Source organism: Elgaria multicarinata, chromosome 8 (assembly GCF_023053635.1).
Source record: "Elgaria multicarinata webbii isolate HBS135686 ecotype San Diego chromosome 8, rElgMul1.1.pri, whole genome shotgun sequence".
In the NCBI taxonomy this organism is placed as follows: Eukaryota; Metazoa; Chordata; class Lepidosauria; order Squamata; family Anguidae; genus Elgaria; species Elgaria multicarinata.
The window spans coordinates 11,810,717-11,827,689 of NC_086178.1; positions in this window are offsets into that span (position 1 = coordinate 11,810,717).

Consider the following 16,973-nt stretch of genomic DNA (forward strand, 5'->3'; position numbering starts at 1 on the left):
GCCCTATAAAAGCTACATTTGTGCCCAAATACCTGGCCCAGGATAGTTGTATGTGTGTGTATCTATATGGAGATTTTCCTGTCTTAAATAATAGAATATATGGATACCTGAATACTCTCAAAACAGTCTTGCCAGTGCATGTTTTCCTCTGTGCATGTCCTTATGACTACTGCAGGCGAGTGCAGCGAAAAATGTTCAAAGTGGTGCAGCAACACTAGGATGATCCAGTGTAAACAGTGAGCCTCGTGATGGTATATTATTCTGTGTAAGCGTGTGGTTTGCATCCAGTGTCACCAGAGGGCAGCAAAGGACCGGTTCCGCATAGGCTTACATTCTAATAAAATCATAATAAAACAATAAGGAGGGGAAGAGAATGCACCAAACAGGCAGTATAAAAGTCAGAGCAAAATCAAGTTTTAAAAGCTGTAGGAAAAAGAAAAGTTTTTAGCTGAGCTTTAAAAGCTGCGATTGAACTTGTAGTTCTCAAATGTTCTGGAAGAGCGTTCCAGGCGTAAGGGGCAGCCGAAGAAAATGGACGAAGCCGAGCAAGGGAAGTATTATTATTATTATTATTATTATTATTATTATTATTATTATTATTATTATTATTATAATTTATTTATTTATTTATTTATATAGCACCATCAATGTACATGGTGCTGTACAGAGTAAAACAGTAAATCGCAAGACCCTGCCGCATAGGCTTACAATCTAATAAAATCATAGTAAAGCAATAAGGAGGGGAAGAGAATGCAAATAGGCACTGGGTAGGGTAAACAGGCACAGGGTAGGGTAAAACTAACAGACCCTTGGGCAGGTGAGAAACATGGCATCAGAGGAGCGAAGAGCACGAGCGGGGCAATAGTGTGAGATGAGAGAGGAAAGATAGGAGGGAGCTAGACAGTGAAAAGCTTTGTAGGTCAACAGGAGAAGTTTATATTGGATTCTGAAGTGAATTAGAAGCCAATGAAGAGATTTCAGAAGTGGAGTAACATGGACAGAGCGGCGAGCCAAGAAGATCATCTTAGCAGCAGAGTGGTGAACAGAAACCAACTGACTCCCTGATGACCATCTACCCAGAAGTTCTGTTTCTTTGATGTTCAGACTGCTACTCTTAGAGCTCATTTCCTTTCTCCCTACTTTGAAATGTTATCTAGGGTGACCATATGAAAAGTAGGACAGGGCTCTTGTATCTTTAACAGTTGTATAGAAAAGGGGATTTCAGCAGGTGTCATTTGTATATATGGAGAACCTGGTGAAATTTCCTCTTCATCACAACAGTTAAAGGTGCAGGAGCTATACTAGAGTGACCAGATTTGAAAGAGGGCAAGGCTCCTGCAGCTTTAGCTGTTGTGAGAAGAAGGAATTTCACCAGGTTCTCCATATATACAAATGACACCTGCTGAAATCCCCTTTTCTATACAACTGTTAAAGATACAGGAGCCCTGTCCTCCTTTTCATATGGTCACCCTATGTTATCCAGCTCTGGGTATTCTTTCCTCCCTTTACCTTCTAATATTGGGGAATCCCATGCCTTTGCTTTATTGAGGTGATACAAACAATGCTACTACCTCTTAAGAGAAATATCGCTAGCACTGAGTTGATGTTTCGGTTGTCTGCTCCTAGCAGTCCATGGGCCAAATCCTGTCAAAGGCTGACTACTGCCTGTGACTCATTTAGTATTGGGTGGGCATAATGGACCACCATAGCTCCTGCTCTAGCTTAGACATATGTGCATGGTGCACCAGCACTATTGACATGTTCTGGGTCATAGAAACATAGAATAGTAGAGTTGGAAGGGGCCTACAAGGCCATCGAGTCCAACCCCCCCTGCTCAATGCAGGAATCCACCCTAAAGCATGCTTGACAGATGGTTGTCCAGCTGCCTCTTGAAGGCCTCTAGTGTGGGAGAGCCCACCACCTCCCTAGGTAACTGGTTCCATTGTTGTACTGCTCTAACAGTCAGGAAGTTTTTCCTGATGTCCAGCTGGAATCTGGCTTCCCGTAATTTCAGCCCATTATTCCGTGTTTTGGCATGATCGAGAAGAGATCCTGGCCTCTCCTCTGTGTGACAACCTTTTAAGTATTTGAAGAGTGCTATCATGTAGGGTGACCATATAAAAGGAGGATATATCTTTAACTCCTGTATTTAAAGCTCCTGTATCTTTAACAGTTGCATAGAAAAGGGAATTTCAGCAGGTGTCATTTGTATATATGGAGAACAGGTTGAAATTCCCTCTTCATCACAACAGTTAAAAGTGCAGGAGCTATACTAGAGTGACCAGATTTAAAAGAGAGCAGGGCATCTGCAGCTTTAACAGTTGTGATGAAGAGGAAATTTCACCAGGTTCCCCATATATACAAATGACACCTGCTGAAATTTCCTTTTCAACCCTACCCAGTGCCTGTTTACCCTACCCTGTGCCTGTTTGCATTCTCTTCCCCTCCTTATTGTTTTATTATGATTTTATTAGAATGTAAGCCTATGCGGCAGGGTCTTGCTATTTACTGTTTTACTCTGTACAGCACCATGTACATTGATGGTGCTATATAAATAAATAAATAAATAAATAAATAAATAAATAAATAATAACTGTTAAAGATACAGGATCCCTGCCCTCCTTTTCATATGGTCACCCTATATCATGTCTCCCCTCAATCGTCTCTTCTCCAGGCTAAACATGCCCAGTTGTTTCAGTCTCTCCTCATAGGGCTTTGTTTCCAAACCCCTGATCATCCTCGTTGCCCTCCTCAGAACACGCTCCAGCTTGTCTGCATCCTTCTTGAAGTGTGATGCCCAGAACTGGACACAACTTTGCTGGGGTTTCCAAGCATACGAGCTAGAAATGAAGGTGAAATTCAAAGGGAGGTAATTGGCTAAAACAGTTCCAGATATAAGACATTGATTGTTACAACAAAATAAGTATCCCAATGAGTCACTATTAACCTAACATGCAATAAGATAGCAGGAGATAAAAATGAGATTATGTGAGGAACTGAATTTAACACTGAAATGATTAATAGTCTATTCTCTGGTTGAAATATTTCTATCAATGTTAAAGCAGCAATTGGTAAAACAGCAATTCAAATAAAATGGTTGCATCAAATGAGGTTTCTAACTGAACAAAGAGAATACAAATGGTCTTTATTCATCCGGCTGAAATTATCCAACATTACCAAAATAGCTGTTTTTATCTTTCCTCTAGAGTAGTCACTTTCGTCCAGGGTTAAGGGCAACTGATTAGCCATTGTTCTGGTCTATCTTTATAAGCTAAAATGAGTTACTGACGAAGAGAACATGAAACCATCCCAATCTATCCCAGATGAATTCTGGGGGTAGGTCACCTTTCTCCGCTGTACAATTACCCCCAGGGAGGGGCGGGAACTCATGATGTGCCACCAGGGCATGCAAGGAGCATTTTCAGTGGAAGGCATGTCACTTTCTAGCTACTTGGAGCAGCTAAAAATTGTAAAAAAGAAAGAAAGAAAGAAAAAATAAAATAAAGGGCTGTGTTTGGACCACCTCGTAGGTGCAGGAGATGTTTAAAATTCCATTAAAATGTGGACATTCTAATGGGTTTTTTCCTTTAAAAAAACCTGCACAATAACAGGACAGAATAGACTGAGCAGTGAATGCATGCAAAATTGTCACAAACGGGATTAGATCGTTCTGCCCATCCTGAGTCTTCCCTCCTTGGAATCACCTGTTTAAAAATTGTAATATGCCCAAGGCTGATGGCATGGAAGCTTTGGCCTAAAAATACATTCGACTCCATGTTAATCAGCACCCCTCTTTTGCTCCTTGCATTGAAAACGTAACTCAGAACTCACAGAGTCAATATTATCCCCAACGAGCACATTTTAATCATGGGACACCAGAACTGCTGGCATTTTCCAGAGCTGGCCCTACCGGGAGACAAGGTGAGCCAGCTGCCTCCAGGAGCTGATGGCTGGGGGCAGCTAGAAGCAGTGAAATGTTTCAGGTTAGAGCTCTCTGTGTTGCAAGGGCTGCCTGCACCCCCATAGCTATTCTGCCGTCAGGCACAGTGGAGGAGGCACTCCTATTACCAGCATTGAAGAAAGATTCAACTCTGACTCCGATTGGCTGCTGTATGTGGAATTTAGGAGAGGGCCCCAGTCTGGCCTTTTGCCTCAGGCTGCAAAATGCCTTCAGCCAGTCCTGGCATCTTCAGTGAGATCACGCTAAGCCACAGCAGTTAAGCATTGTGAGGTAAACATGTCTTGGCGTGTCATGTAAACTATTCCTAACCATGGTGGCTACATAACCATGGTTTAAACACGCTCACTAACCATTTGCTACAAAAGGGTTAGCGGCCTCACCACGGTTTAGCGTGTCGTCTGAACAGGCCTATTAGTTTTTAACTTCAGGACTGCAGGGAATGTGTGGGGTTCCAGATTCGGTTGAAGTACAACTCCCATTGGTCAGGCTAGCTGGGGACGATGGGAAATGGGAGTCCAGCAACATCTGGAGGCCCCAAATTCCCCAGACCTGTTTTAATTTATTAAGCTCAGCACCAGGGATAAAACATGGAGCCAAAACCGCAGCACGCCAGGAGTCTTGTAACCCAGACAGAAACCTTCCAGTCTCTGTTTCCCATTCCTAAAGGGGCCTGTTGGCTCCTGCGTTTTGCACCCTAGCTTTGCAGCAGCGATGCAGCTGCGGCACCAGGTTTTGGAGGGTCCTTGGGGCAAGACACCCTCCATGGGGCCCCTCCCTCAGTGACACCACCATTGTCAACAGCCGCTTTTGCTCCTCAACCTCTTCCTCATCATTGCTGCCCGTTGTTTGCTTGACGGGCAGAGACCAAGTAGGTTAAGGCCTCCGCTGCTGCTCCTTCTCACCACCACGACTGTCTGGACCTAGGGATGTACAGATTGTGCAAACCCTGTTCTGTGTTTCACCGGTTGACAGGCACCTTTTGTTCTGTCATGTGCCCATTGACGGAATCGGACCGTCCCCCCCCGGGTATTCAAATTTGTGCAAATTCGCACATGCACAAATGGGCAAAGCCCCACCCACCCCCTGCACATTTTCACACTTTAGCCAATGTGAGAAACGCACATTTTTGGCTGACTTCTTTTTGCGTGTGCTTATTTTTCTATGACGTAATTTGCGCAAAACTCCTGAAGGTTAGGAAAACAGTCTGGAAGTCCATGGACTCCACCCGACAGGGGGAAAGCTGGTCTGCTGTGGAATCCGCGGGTCAAATTCATAGAAGTCCAAACTCATTTGGTTCCGTTGCGGATTTCTCTGACATGCCTATCTGGGCCTAAGTGAGAAGCAAGTTGCAAGGGTGAAGAGGAGGGGCAAGTCCCAGGGGATCTTGACAGTGGGGCCCTGCTGGGTCGTGTGGGCCACCAGCAAGTGCCCCATCAGGCTTACCCTAGATGCCAGCTGCGCTGAGGCTACTTGTCACAGAATCCTTTCTTCTTATTCTTGAAGACATTTTATAGTCGGGGGCGGCCAACCAGGCCTGAACATAACATGTACAGATGCTTGTTTTATTATTTGCACTTTAAAAATATATTAGCCTTTTCAACAACCAAAGGATGCTTATTCCCACATAAATATGTTTAGCATCAGAAGCAAACTGTTTTATTTCTGTAGTCACAACGGTGCTATGATTTAAGTGAGCTTAAAATGAAAACTGCACAGAGTCTTCAGAGTCTTTCTTTCTTTCTTTCTCCTCTCTATCTCTTTCTTTCTTTCTTTCTTTCTTTCTTTCTTTCTTTCTTTCTTTCTTTCTTTCTCCTCTCTCTCTCTTTCTTCTTTGTTTCGTTCTCCCTCCCTCCCTCCCTCCCTCCTTCCCTCCCTCCCTCCCCCTCTCTCTCTCTCTCTCTCTCTCTCCCCCTTTCTTTCTTTCAAATTCAGGGTTGGCAAACCAGGGTCTGTCTGTCCCCCCACTGCCCAATGTATCAGGAATGTAGAAGCACTTGGCCGTGGTGTGAACAGAGCCGTGGGGATAAGAGAAATGTTACTCGTGTGAGTCACAACTGAAGTAACACACCTGGCCGTCCAAAGTTGTGGCCCATAAAACCATTAGGTGCAGGCTCTAAAATCACATAGCTCCACCAATGCTGTACAGACTATAAGGAAAGGTATACCTCTCCTACTAACTGTCTCCCCAGATGGATAATTAACCAGCTAGAACTCTTTCTCTGCTTTTTCTTAAGACGTTGCCAGGCTTTTCAATCGTTTCAGGAGTTTTATTGGCTCCAGCAACACATTAGCTGCATCGCTCCCCCCAAAGTCTGAACTCCCAGGACCCCAAATCTCCCTACGCTGCTCGTTGCCATATATAGGGTTCCCGTTCCATATATGTCTGAACTGGCTCTTTGTCCGATTGCATGGCTTTCCCCCCACCCGCCGTATGCAGCAAAGTGGGATCGGGGAAGCGACATTCCCGAGAAGAAACATTCGGCTGGCGAGCAAGCAGAACGTGAATCAACAAAGTGATGACGTTTAAGAAAGGCCAGTGCTATTTTCGATTGTATTAACAGAAGGCTTGTACCCACGGCTCGGGAACAAGCGGTACTTGCCTGTGCAGCACCTACGGTTGGTTTTCTGTTGGGTTCAGGGCGTCGCATTCGAGGAGGAGTATAGTCCAGGTGGCTGGACTACAAACAAGGGAAGGTACCTTGGCATGAAGTTCTGCTGCCTCCCAGTGTCTGCTGCCTGAGGTGACTGGTTCATTCATCCTAATGGTAGGGCCAGTCCTGGTGGGGAAGTCATGTTTAACAGTCTGTTCATAGATTTACCCCAAGGGTTGAAGAAGGGCCAATGACATCGGCTCTGCCCAGGGGCTCAGGACCTGCCAAGCCAAGGCACAGGTAAAGTGGCTCCTCCTCCTCCTCCTCCTCCTCCTCCTCCTCCTCCTCCTCCTCCTCCTCCTCCTCCTCCTCTTCTTCTTCTTCTTCTTCTTCTTCTTCTTCTTCTTCTTCTTCTTCTTCTTCTTCCTCTTCTTCTTCTTCTTCTTCTAGAATGTGAATGGCAGCTGAGGCTTTGGTTAAAGCCTCTCCTTAGACACACAAACTACGGGCTCCCATGTGTCTGTCTTGGCTGGAGTGAACATTTGAGGCGCAGAAGCTGTGGCAGAGTGTCTGGGTTCTGTTCAGACTTTGTCTGTTGAAAATGACACTCTGCCTTATGGTAGGGCCGGCCCTGCAAAACCGTGGTGGCCGGCTGGTCGTGACAGAACTCTCCCCTTTTGGTGTCCCTCAGCTGCTCATTTTCAACAGACAAAGTCTGAACAGAACCCAAAGTCTGGCCCTGGCTGCATTAGGCAGAAGACCTCCTGAGGTCATGAGTAAGAGCTATGATCAGAGGTGGCCCATCCATAGAGGCGAACTAGGTGGTCACCAAGTTAAGTGGGTTGCCAAATTCAAGAGAGAAAAAAATACAAATTTAAAATAATAATAACGAAGATGTCATTATTCCAATTCCCATGCGCGCGCAGGGGGAATATGACCGAGGCTGTGGAAGTCAGTGAGGGACCAGATGGAGATGGTGGGGTACATCAGGTTGCAAACCTGCCTTTGGGACCTGGTCCCCCCTCAGGCAACGTGGGATAATCTCCTGCTGTGCTGTTGCTCCCAGTTGGAAGCAGGGAGTAAGAGCCCTCCAAGAGCAAAAAGTCTCTGTCACAACCACCTGCCTCACCTCATAAGGTGGGAGCACCTGAAGGAAGGCCTCAGATGGTGATTTTAAGGCCTGGGTAGGTCAATATGGGAGGAGGCGTTCCTTTAGGTAATTCAGCCACAAGCAGTTTAGGGCTTTAAAGGTTAAAACCAGTATATTAAATTAGGCCCTGTGACAGATTGGCAGACGGCGCAGATGGAAAAATACTGACATAAGAACACAGGAGGAGCCCTGCTGGATCAAGGTCCATCAAGTCCAGCACTCTGTTCATACAATGGCCAACCAGCTGTTGACGAGGGACCTACAAGTAGGACATGGTGCAACAGCACCCTCCCACCCATGTTCCCCTGCAACTGGTGTATATAGGCTTACTGCTTTGGATACTGGAGGTGGCTAGTAGCCATCGACAGCCTCCGGGAATTTATCCACCCCCCCCTTAAAAGCCATCCAAACTGATGGCCATCACCACATCTTGTGGTAGCGAATTCCAGAGTTTAACTCTGTCCTGTGTGAAGAAGTCCTTTCTTTTATCTGTCCTGAATCTCCCACCAATCTGCTTCATGGGATGACCCCACCGGGTTCTCGAAAAATGTCTCCCTATCCACTTCCTCCACACCATGCATAATTTTGTACCCCTCTATCATGTCTCCCCTTAGCCTCCTTTTTCCCATGCTAAACAATCCCAGCCGTTGCAGCCTTCCCTCATGGGGAGATGCTCCAGCATAATATGACTTAATATGATCACATTGGTCAGTAAAAGTTCTCTGTCTACCTGCCCTGTTTTGAACTAACTGATGTTTCCATACCTTTTTTTAGAGTCAGCCCAAGAAGTTGTAATCATTTCTGAAAGGAGGGTAGCACAGCACGAATAACTGTTGAAAAGCGATCTCTATGGTCTTACGCTGATTCTGGTCCTTCTGATGGAGCTCGTGTCGGAGGACTACCCAGTGAGTTGTGCTCTGAGCATCTCGTCCTCTACTGCTATTCATGGTACACAGAATCCACTACCTGTAGCATCCATCTGCCAAGGCCCCATGCTCAAGCCGTACAAGTTCGAGATCCTAAAATCCTAGAATAGCAGAGTTGGAAGGGGCCTACAAGGCCATTGAGTCCAACCCCCTGCTCAATGCAGGAATCCACCCTAAAGCATCCCTGACAGATGGTTGTCCAGCTGCCTCTTGAAGGCCTCTAGATCTTGCAACCTCTCCCTGTGCAGTGAACTCCTGGTGTATGAGATGGGGCCGTGGCGGGCTGATGGATCCTCCTTCTCCCCAGGTGAGTTTGAGGGGGCTTGACTGGGCAGGGTGGGTTTTTAAATTTTTTTTATGGCTATCGATTGGCCTTACCTGTGCTGAGAAGAGCATCGAAACAACCCCTACCGCCCCATGTCCTGGAAAGTCTCCCCAGATTACTGGCCGATGGGTGTTTTTTGTAAACAGAAGCCATCCAACGATCAGCAGCATTTGTTCAGCCTTGTTTGGATATATTGTTCGCTTAGCAGCTGCAACCCAAAATTCATCACGGAACATAATTTCTGTAAATAGATCGTTGGCTGAGCTTCCAGAATCTGTAATATCCCTTTGCCTCAATCGGCAGATCTTTGGGCTAGACGAACACAAGCTGTTCCTTAGGAGATGAGGGTGCTAAACATTCTAGGCTCGGGAAGGTCTGGAAAATGTAACTGGAGGGAGGCACAAGCGTTTTAGAAAATATTTGGGAAGCGGTGCGAAGGCCTTCACCCCCCCCCCCACCCAAACGGTATTTGTGCAAAACTGGGGATCTTCAGAAGGTTACCATGGTTTCCCCAGTGAAAACAGAAGTCATGGCACACGCTGTTCTTGTAGGGCGGGGGGGGGGGTGAGCTTCAAACTGTGGGCCAGGTTTGCCTCCCCCACCCCGGGGACCTAATGTGAACCTCCCTTGTCCCTCTCCCTTGCCCCTGACCACCAACTTGGTGATTCTCTGGCTTTTGCAAGTCTCTCCCCTGTCCAATTCTAATCGTTGCAATGCCTCTCCTAAAGCTTAGTTACTCATAATAAGACATTTAAGGTAAAACTAGCTTGACTGGAGCAGACCATCTGCATACTGGTACTTTATTGTTCAGTATCATGCTTTTCCAGCTTTTGTGCAGATGCCTGGACTCCCCTTCCTCTGAGCCGCTCCCCCTCCCAGCCGCTCCCCCCCCCACTTGCCTGCCCGCCGACTTGCGGGACTTACCCAAGGCCTGCATGTGCACTGGCAAACCACCTGGCCTCCTTTCTGGGCTCCCCCCTCCCAGCCGCTACCTAGCCGCTGCCCCCCTGGGCACCTGCCCACCCACAGGACTTACCTAACACCCTGTGTACACCGGCCAGCTGCGAGGCCTACCAAGAGTCCATTGGATTATCCCCTCTCAGCCGCTCCCCCCCCTGCTCCCCCCCACTGGTTCGCCAATGATATGTTTCAATGCAGGCTTTATCAGCTGTGTTTATGTATCCTTGTGTTGCTTAGCAGCACAAAGTTCTTCTTATAGCGCCTGTTGCTTAGCAACAGAAAGTTCTTGCTTGGAACCCCCAGCGTGCCACGCGTTGCCATGCATCGCCTTCGTGTTTTATAGATAGCCTAGTGTTTTGGCCCTCTTTAGCTTTTGGTCCTGTCCACCCCTTGAAGTTGTCCCCTCCTTCCCAGGAGCCAGGACCATCTGGGCTTACTTTTGGTGCAACACAGGGAGACACCCTGCCACCCTCTCTTTTCTCTTGCCTACCCTGGGGGCAGCTGCCACCACTCCCCCACCTCCTCCTCCTCCTCCTCCTCCTCCTCTTTCCCTTCCTCATCCATTCTGGCCTCCGTCACTGCCTCCTTCTCATCTCACCTTTCCCTTTCCCATGCATACCTCCCCATTGCCTCCTCCTCCCGCCTCCCCCCACCCCTTGGCCACCACTAGTGGAGGCTGGTGCCTCCGGCATGAGTGGGGTGAAGCACCTTGGGCAGCTCCTTTAGAGTTCTGACTGGAACCCGGCGTGGATTCACCGCCCCGCTGACATCGGACCCACCAGCCTCCAGTGCAAAAGGGTTGCCAATGGCCCGCGTGAGCCCCAGAATTGTCTGCACCATGGAGAAGTCCTTCGCTGGATGGGTTGATGCACAAGGGCGTTTTTAAAGAAATGCAAACTGCTACATGAGTGAACAGGAGGTGAGGAAAGAGCCCTCGACTGACCTGGGGCCATCATCCATTTTCCAACTCAGCCGCTCTATTCCTGGGTGAAATAAACCAGAAATAAGTATCTTATCCTAGGACTCTAACTGGCAATTAATTTTAACAGGGGCCGTATTTTGAACTGAGCCAGGGCTGATGGGCCAGCCATGCTGGCTGTGTCTGCTTGATCCTGAGAAACAGATCAAGAGCTACTTAAGTCTGCATCACGACTGCAGCGTGAACAGCACCGGGGGGGGGGGGGGTTTGCTGGAGTTCCCCATTCCTTCCGCACCTCCCAGGTGCTCGCTCCCATTCACCTGCATTGTTGTGCCTCCTGCACAGGAGCCGATGGCTCTTTACACACATGTAAAAGCAAAACCCAACGTTGTCCCTGTGTGTATGCTCAATAATGACCTGCAGTCCAGTGTGATCTGCAGGTCTGAATAGATAGATAGATAGACAGACAGATAGATAGATATGTGATGTATACCTGGGATGGGAAAACACGTCTCTCTCCAGATGTCCTTGGTCTGCAACTCCCATCATCCCTCACCATTGGCTATGCCAGCTAGGACTGATGGAAATTGCAGTGCAACAGCTTCTGCTGGGCACACATTCCCCATTCTGCTAAAAATGCAATTGTGTGCACTTGGCACCTTCCCCAACCTGGTGCCCTCCAGGAGTTTTGTATTTCAACTCCCATCAGCCTCAGCCAGCATGGCCATTGGTCAGGAATCCTCTGAGCTGTATACAGCCAAATCTACACCTTGTGTCAAATCATTCCGAATGCGGAATAGAAAATGATATATTTATTTATTTATTTATTTAAAATATTTATATCCCGCCCTATATCACTAAGATCTCAGGGTGGCATGCAGATAAAAACATACAGTATAAAACAATAAATATACACAGCTAAAAACAAATTAAACCCTAATCCAAGTTAAAACGATATATAATTTAAAAGCAATGGATGCAGTTAAAACAGTTAAAACCATGTGCCAGTGAGTTTAACCATCAAAGGCTTTGTTAAAAAGCCCTGTTTTTACTTGGCGTCGAAATGCAATCAATGTTGGTGGCAATCGGGCCTCCAAGGGGAGGGCATTCCACAGTCGGAATATAGCACTATGATAGTGGTATATGGGATGTAGATTGTGCTCCGACATTTATCAGTGCACTTCGATACCGCTATTTGTGTAGATCTAGCCTTAGTCAATTATCTGGGGGCACCAAGCTGGGGAAAGGCAGGGGAGAAACTCTTGCAAAGATGAAGGGGATTTCTGTGTCTCAGAATGAACAACAACCCACCCTAGCTTAAACAAGCCACCATAGGTTGTTCAGGCAAAGGTGGCTTGTTGTGTCATCTGAACCCAGGCGGGCATGGCTTGTTGGAGAGTTAAACCACCCTCAAGGCCCATGGATTATATGGGGATTGTTTCCCCCTCCAACGAGCCATGCTGTCTGGGTTCCCACGACACGTCAAGGCACGGACAGTATGTGCGTGAGTGTGTGTGTGTGTTTATGCTTGTTTTGATTAGCTCAACTACGTCTGATGGAGTGGGGAATGTCTCCCCAAGCCTCTTTAGTAGTTTACACGGAGGTGGAAAGAGTTGGCCGTTGCCCATACTGGCTGGGAATTATGAGAGTTTATTTTTATTTATTTATTATATTTCTATACCGCCCAATAGCCGGAGCTCTCTGGGCGGTTTACAAAATTAAGACAATTCAAAATATGAAACAACAGTATATAACAGCCATAATATAAAATACAATATAAAAGCACAACCCAGGTAAAAACAGCAGCAACGCAAAAATACAAATTTAAAATACAAATTTAAAACAGCAAAGTTACAATTAATTTATGGACTGTTAAAATACTGCGTTGCACTCGAACATATCTAGAGGGCACCAGGTTGGAGAAGGCTGGTCTAGGCTCAGGTGGGAGAAAGGGGTTGAGGTGCTTAGAAAAGGAGATTCTTGGGGATCAATGGCTGTGATGATGCAGGATGAACAGGAAGTCCTTAAAGACCCAGTTGCACTGTAGAGTGTCCATTGTCTATCCCTAACCAAACGTAATGTTGATGGCCCGTCTGTGAACAAGCTGATCTATGGCCGGCTTGGGCAGACATTTTTGCCCAAGCTCATAGGACTTCTGTATGGCAGATGTTTTGAAGGCTGCTCCTTCTAGCTCCTGTCTGCCTGTCTGCCAGCAATGACCACACCCAGCGCTTCTCCTGAGCTCCCTCCCCGGGCAAATATTGCCAGAGCAGTAGGACTGATCCGTTTCTTCTCAAGATGCTTCCGCCTGCCGCCTGTGATGAACTCCGCAGGAAGCAAAGCGCAGGAGAATGCTGCCGTCGTGTCCTGCAGTGGCATCAGCGAACATGATCTCTCCCTTGTGTGCACTATTGAATACGAATGCAGTGTAACTCTGTGTGCGAGAGTGAGAGAGAGCAATGAACACAGGAATCTGCCTTATACCAGTCCATCTAGCCCAGTATTGTCGACACTGACTGGCAGAAGTAGCTCTCCAGGGTTTCAGGCAGGATCCCCCCCCCCCGAAGGTAGATCTCCAGAAGTTTTGGACTTCAGCACCCAGAAGCCTCTGCCAGCATGGTCAGGAATGCTGGAAGCTAACATCTAAAACATCTGGAGAGTCACCTTTTGCCCAGTGTGGCTTGGCCACAGGGTCCCTGAAGACGTTTCCATCTTCCGAAGAGCTTACAGTGCCAGCCTAGGCAGGTCTACTCGGAAGTAAGTCTCCATGGAGCTTCCTCCCAGCTAAGTAGGCATAGATGGTATCTTAAATTTCCACCACAGGGAAGGAAAGGCCAAAGCAGAACCATGCGAGCAAAGATATTGACGTGTACCCAGGTGGTGAATTTCGCTCGGACGTGAGCATTAACCGTGGAGTGTTGTGAGTCCTCCTTACAGAATGGAGCTTTTACATTGATTTTCCAGCCTGAGAAAGCATTTGGCTGCTTAAAGCAATTCTCCCCAAGCATTAAAAAAAATAAAACCAAAAAAAACAGTTTAGCCTTTTCTTCCCACCCCCACGATTGCACATGGATGCTTAAAAAAAAAAAGGTCTACCCTTTTCTTGCGCACCACGGTTCCCAAAACCTGCTTGCATCTGTTGTTCAGGGCAACGCAGATGATGCTATTAAGGGGCTGCTGATGTTTTTTAATTTTTGTTATCGTGCAGCTGCTGTCGAATGCAAAACTCAAACTGGGCACGGGAGCGCGGGCAAATTCCCATGGAAGCGGCCCCCTACCCTTTTCCCTCTGACGCTCCAGTTCCTTCCGGATCCTGCCCTGGCTTTAGGCCACGGCTGCGTTCACCCTTCTTCCACCCATGCAGTATAACGTCAGGAATCAAATATCAGGAATGCCAACAGGCACACAACTGCATAACAATGTTAACAATATAATCAAACCGTGGTGATATACAGGGTCAAAAATAATGACTTCTATTTTATATAGTGCTCTCAAATAGAACAATTCAAGTATGCAACGTTATAAAGATGCAACACAAGGCAAAACCAGGCAAGATAAGGCAATAATTGCTTCTTGTAAAACCTTGGCAATAAGATAGAACAACAGACTAATATACTGTATTATTAATTATGACAGGATTCCGGTTATCTATCTTTTCCCGTTTCGTCAGTTCATTTCAGACTTCCTCAGATGTATATTCTTTCAAGTCACCATGTGCCGTCAAGAGCCGTGGGGGTGTCAACAAGAGACAGTCCTCCCTAAGTTGCTTCAAGCTACCAGATAGGGAAATTCTTTCTTATGCCCTGGCTGAAAATTCATTAGCTTCCAAGTGGCGAAGAAATGGTCCATCAGCTGATCAGGTGTGTGCCTGTTGGTATTCCTGATATTTCATAGAATCATAGAATCATAGAATAGCAGAGTTGGAAGGGGCCTACAAGGCCATCGAGTCCAACCCCCTGCTCAATGCAGGATTATTTGATTATTATCAACTGCAGCCCTTGTGTGTTTTGGTATAATATCAGGAGCCAGAGCTGCAGCCCAGTGCAGAAATGTGGCCCTGCAAAGGCAGACAAACCCAGAAGAAAATCCAGAAGTTGACAGTAGTCAGGCTGTTGGAGATTGCTGGCTTGGGGGATGGGAATTGTAGTCCTCCACGTTTGGAGGGCGCTAGGCTGGAGAAGGCTGGTATAGTGCCTCTTAGGGCAATAAAAATCCATGGCCCCAATCCAGAGGTTTGTATACTGAGCACTGTGGATGCAGTAAGGCAGCGTTCCCCAACCTGGAGCCCTCCACAGGAGTTGGCTGACAACTCCCAGCTGGCTGGAGGATTCTGGGAGTTGTTAAGCTTCATCCCACGTACCTGTTTCCATTGAATTACAGTGTTTAGCTACAGTGTTTAGCTGTCATCATTGTTGTTGTTGCTAGCTAAATCACACCCTGGGCAGCAGCACTTCTAAGATCCTTTGCCTACCAGAAAAAGGGTTTAAGGGAGGAAATGTAAAAAAATCATAAAAAATCAACGGATGACCCAATCTAATTCAAATTTGGTATGCTTAAAGCCCTCCTTAATATCTATTACTGGGCCAATTTTGATGTCTTTATCTTTAAAACTTACGCAGATGTAAGCATTTGTTTAATTTTTCTTTAAACATAGCAAATCCTGCTCCTGCGCCCCCAGTGGCCGCTCGGAAAACAACAAATGATTCACTCCAAAAGTAGTACCAAAATAGGTCGGGTCTTTTGGCTTTATAGCACAATTAAAGCAGGATGCATGGGAGTAGTTCACAGCCAAAGCAGATTATAAACTGGAAAACTTCAGAGTCCTTTGCACCCAATTCACAGTGACTGCACAGTATAACACTGGTGTGATAAAGCTTGTGTGATACCACATCTGAAGGGCACCTGGATGCTGGAGGCTGCAGTACAGCTTCCCAGTCCCATCTCTATGGCGGCCCCAAAGCTCATGAGGAACTGGACTCTGGTCTACTGGAGCCACAATAAACATGCTAGTTTTCACCAAAGCTCATGAGAAGAGGCTTTCTGTATGACAGATGTTTTGGAGGCTGCTCCTTCTAGCTCCTGTCTGCCTGTCTGCCAGCAAGGACCACACCCAGCACTTCTCCTGAGCTCCCTCCCTGTGCAAATATTGCCAGAGCAGTAGGACTGATCCGTTTCTTCTCGGGATGCTTCCGCCTGCGATGAACTCCGCAGGAAGCAAAGCGCAGGAGAATGCTGGCGTCGTGTCCTGCGGTGGCATCAGCAAACATGATCTCTCCCTTGTGTGCACTATTGAATACGAATGCAGTGTAACTCTGTGTGTGCGCGAGTGAGAGAGAGCAATGAACACAGGAATCTGCCTTATACCAGTCCATCTAGCCCAGTATTGTCGACACTGACTGGCAGCAGTAGCTCTCCGGGGTTTCAGGCATCCCCACTATCGCCCATGTGCACCAAATTCACATAACAATCCATCCGCTGTGCTGCACTGAGTAACTTTGCAAATGTTTATGCCAACAGTCTCCAAGGAAACTGCTTTACCCTTAGTCAGGACACAGGTAGCAGATCTACACAAAGAGTTTCGGGGCGCCCTGGAGGCGCACGCAAGCGCCTTCAGGACGCCTTCACAACTCTGTGTAGATCCGCTCAGGGACTTGCCACGTCAGGGGTGGGCAGAATTTAGGCCTGTGAGAACTCCTTACTTCTTATTAGAACCCAGCCTGAGGTCTACCAAACAGATCCAAGAACAAAATAGTGGTTCCGGCATCAGACAGGTGCTACGATTTGAGGAATGGCGTGGAGGCACAGTCCAAAGATTTGTGATCAGTACCGGAATCAAACTCACAATTTCTTACACACACACACACACACACACACACACACTATCAAGTCCTTTAATGCAAAAATCTACTCCTGGGTTTCCCCACAAGCATTCTTTTCCTGCAGGTTCACTGGAGGGCAGAGAGAGCTTTTTTGTTGTTGCAATTGTCAGACATTTGGGATTCAGAAAGCCATGCCTGAAAACCATCCAGCAGCCTACCAGATCCACTGTCTGTCCACCCCCCCTGCTCTACTCTTTATGCTTTTGGGCAAGAGTCTTGCACAGCTGTGTACCTGAGACCAGCGGAGGCTGGTGGCTCTGAT